Source organism: Falco peregrinus, chromosome 8 (genome assembly GCF_023634155.1).
Source record: "Falco peregrinus isolate bFalPer1 chromosome 8, bFalPer1.pri, whole genome shotgun sequence".
Lineage (NCBI taxonomy): Eukaryota > Metazoa > Chordata > Aves > Falconiformes > Falconidae > Falco > Falco peregrinus.
In genome coordinates, this window is record NC_073728.1 from 33,541,544 (window position 1) to 33,545,193 (window position 3,650).

A 3,650-nucleotide genomic window follows, 5' to 3' on the forward strand; every position below is an offset into this window, starting at 1 on the left:
AGGAGAGGTCGGGGTGTCAGGTCCTGGTGCTGTAGAGCCTTTATCCAAAGTGCCACCTGCCTGTGCCCTCACACGAGTCACTGAGTGATGGTATTTGGTGTTCACAGGGTCACAGCCCCTGCCTGAACTGTGGCAGGGCCCCTGCCTTGGCTTTATGTGTCCTGTAACACACTGCCTAGGTCTAAACCTGTGTATAATGAATAACAAGGATGGTACTGACGCCAGGCATGAAGTCCCTATGGACCCCACCGGGCTGTTGGCAAACAAGCAAGACATCAAATGAACCTGGGAGCAGAGCAGCTGGGACAAGACGGAGCTGACATGAGGATCTGATCCCACATCCCTGAAATAGCTGAACTTCATTTTTACACCATGTAGTACACAACCCTTCTGACAGGTCAACGAGAAAAGCCCACTATATCCTTTCAGCACCTCTGTTCTGCATATTTTGCTGTTAACGAGGATGGGAATTGCGGTGGGGTTTTGTGGCAGCTCTGCGGGGCTCAGCAATGGGGCTTCTGCAGCAACAAGCCCCCTCTGTCCCCGCACGAGGCTGCACCACCGTGTCAGCTGCAATGCACAAGCAATTAAAACTGCTCAGTAACACAGATGGATGGCTTATTACATTTTCCACCCTCTTCTTTTCCATTTTTATAACCGTTAAGCAGACAAACACAGCTTTTGCAGAAGTCCTGGCTAGGAGTTTGTAAAATCCATCCTGCCCACCCATCTGTCTAAATGTGTTTGTAGTGAATTTCTGGTGGTGTTGGCAAACTCAGAGGATGGGAATCCTCTAGGCATCTCCCCTAAACAACACTTTCAAAGACACATCTACATACAAGCCACATCAGATACCGTTTAGAGAGCATGCGAAAGCTCTTGGTTAAAAGATCACATTTACTAATATTTTCTATTTATTCTGGGTCAATGTGTGATATGGAAGAGGCAGACATGACTGTGTTGCACAGTGAGATAATGGCAAAGGGAAAACAGATGAGTTTAGAGGGACAGGAGATGGGACAGGAGATGGGACATGCTGAAACAGTTTTGTAGCAAAAGGTAGGATTTGCAGGACATCATTAAAATAATTGTGAAAAGTGTAACTGAAATAATAGGAGCAGAACAAGTCTGAAGATCGTTTTTTTTTTGTGGCAAAACATTACTTGCAGCTAACATTGATTTGATTTTGAAAGGGAGTTTCAGTGGAGTGAGGAATAAATAAAATATAAACACTGTTTTCAGATTTCTGTGTGATGCAGAATGATGTAGAAATTAGTCCTTATGCTGTTGTGAGTAATACAGACTGTGATGTCTAGTTAAGTTTTCTATATGTTTTTCATGGTAAGATTATGGTTTTCATTTGATTATAACTATCAAACTTTAGCTCTTTGCACAGAAGTTTTTCAGCCTGTGGCTGGTACATACACATGGTCGTATTGTATTTGCTTGTACGTAGCAATGCAGGTTTTCAGCTAACAGAATGCAGATATTCTTGGGAATAAATTTAGAGAAAAGCAGGTGATTTATCTATATTACAGAAATTGCTGTGGATGTTTTGCCTGGAAGAAATTTCATGCTTTGGAGTGGAAGCTCCAAGTCTGACAGCAGAGATGCTCTCCAAGGCTGTATTACCCCTATTTAAAACCTCAGACGGAATGAAGTGATAAGCCTGAGAAGTCTCTGTTCACATGTGCATAGTGGAGAGACAGGGGGCCCAGCAGCTCACTTTCCAAGGGATTCTGCCAGCACACGGCACAGCCCCCTTGTGTGCTGTGCACCCCGCTCCTGAGGGTGATGGGAGAGCCCTTTACTGCCCAGGCTGTCCCCTGCCCCTGCCCCTTCCTGCTGGGATGCTGGACACAGCCTGGGGACTGTCTCTCGGTGCCTCTGTGCCCCTAGGGTGGATGCAGAAGGGGTGGACCGTGCTGGGATGTTGCCATAGGGAGGTGTGTGGTGTGGAGGAATCAAAGTGCTAAATGAGAGCTGGGCTTAGATTTGGTGGTAGGGGACAGACCTCTGTGGATTTGGACACAGCGGGGGAGAGGTGTGGAGCTTGAAGAGCTGGGATGGGAATGGGGGTATGAGATGGAAGGTAGAGCAGAGGGTGGAGAAAGGAGGACAGGAGTGAGACACAGCTCAGGTAGGTAAAATGGCACCAGGTGGGAGGCAATAACAAAGAAAGCAGAAGCGGTGCTGGTGGGGTTAGAAGAGGTGGTCCAAAGGCCTGGTAGAGAATGCTCCTCCTAAGCCTGGAGCTGACCCTAGTTTGCCATGGCTGGAGAGAGCAGGGAAACCCACTGAGAAAGCCTGGGTCCATGCCTCCCTCTGGGGGCTGGTGCTCCGGTGGGATGCACCCGCCTTCTGCTCACCATCACCCAGAGTGCCAAAATCTGGGCTCTGCGGCCCAAATTCCCCCTCCTGCTGGCTGCCTCACCTTGGACTCTCCCCTGCCCCATGGAGCGAGGACAGCTCCTCATCAGGGGAGCGTTAAAAATCCTTTGCTTTTACAAATCAGAGGAAAAAACACACTGTTCCACTTCAGACTCATTTCCAGGGGGAAGGTCTCCAAAGGCCAGGCCAGGGACTGTCTGCCCAATGCCATCAGATTTCTCCTGTATTCGCGTGACACGCTGGGCTTCAGGGTGCTGACTTACAGGTTTCTTTTACAAGATGCCAGCCTCCATCGATGCTGTTCCACATGGTTTTGGGATGTGGGCTGGGACGCCGGAGGTGCTGGGGAGCCAGCCACGTTTCCCCTCCGTCAGCTGAAGCAGACGAGTGGGGTTGGTGGTGTCAGCATCAGCCGGCGCAAGATCTGCTGGAGCTCATTTATTGTAACCTCCAGTTAATAACCCCAGGTGACCTCAGGGATATTTTAAGGTTGCATTCATTAGCGGCTGTAGGAAATTAAGATGCTTCAGTGATACAGCCGTGGAAAAGTACAGGATGGAATTTGTGCAGGATTTAGATGCACCGAGTAAGATGTGTTGACTGATGAAGAACTGAAGCGCTGTTTTCCAATGGATTTGTGTGGACTTTTCCCCTCCATCCATCACCTCCCTCTGTACTACAAATGCCACCCTGTGTGACACTCCCGGTGACTGGCTGAAAGTGTCCTCCCTGGCTGGCCAGTCCTGCCAGAGATGGTGTGATCCTTGGGGACACCCTGTCTCCTTTCACCAGAGCACCAAATTATGCCTCTCTGATTTTCATGACACTTGTAGCAACATAATTTTTTGAAGGACATTATCACAATTTGGTTGAAACTGTGGGTATGGGGTAGACAGCTTGGTTAACCAAAGTACCATCTTTTCTTTAGTAACCTGGCTAAAGATCATTCTCACCACCAAGGAGTAAGCACCACCTTGTCCTGGAGGCTCCAGGGAAACCCTGTCGTCCTCAGGACATCCTACATTTTACTGCTTGCACACAGGAAAGATGGAAGTGTGCTACTTTTAAGTATATTTAACACAGCATATACAATAAGGGCAAGCAATTTTTTTTAATGTTCTTGGTTACTTACAGTTTTTTCTTCACATTTGCTGCACATTATAGCATCCTTTTGGGGTCAGCTGATACCATAGTGCTGGTACCCATTCAACAGAGCCATGGAAATTACTTTAGATTAGGCCCATAGACTTCAAATAATT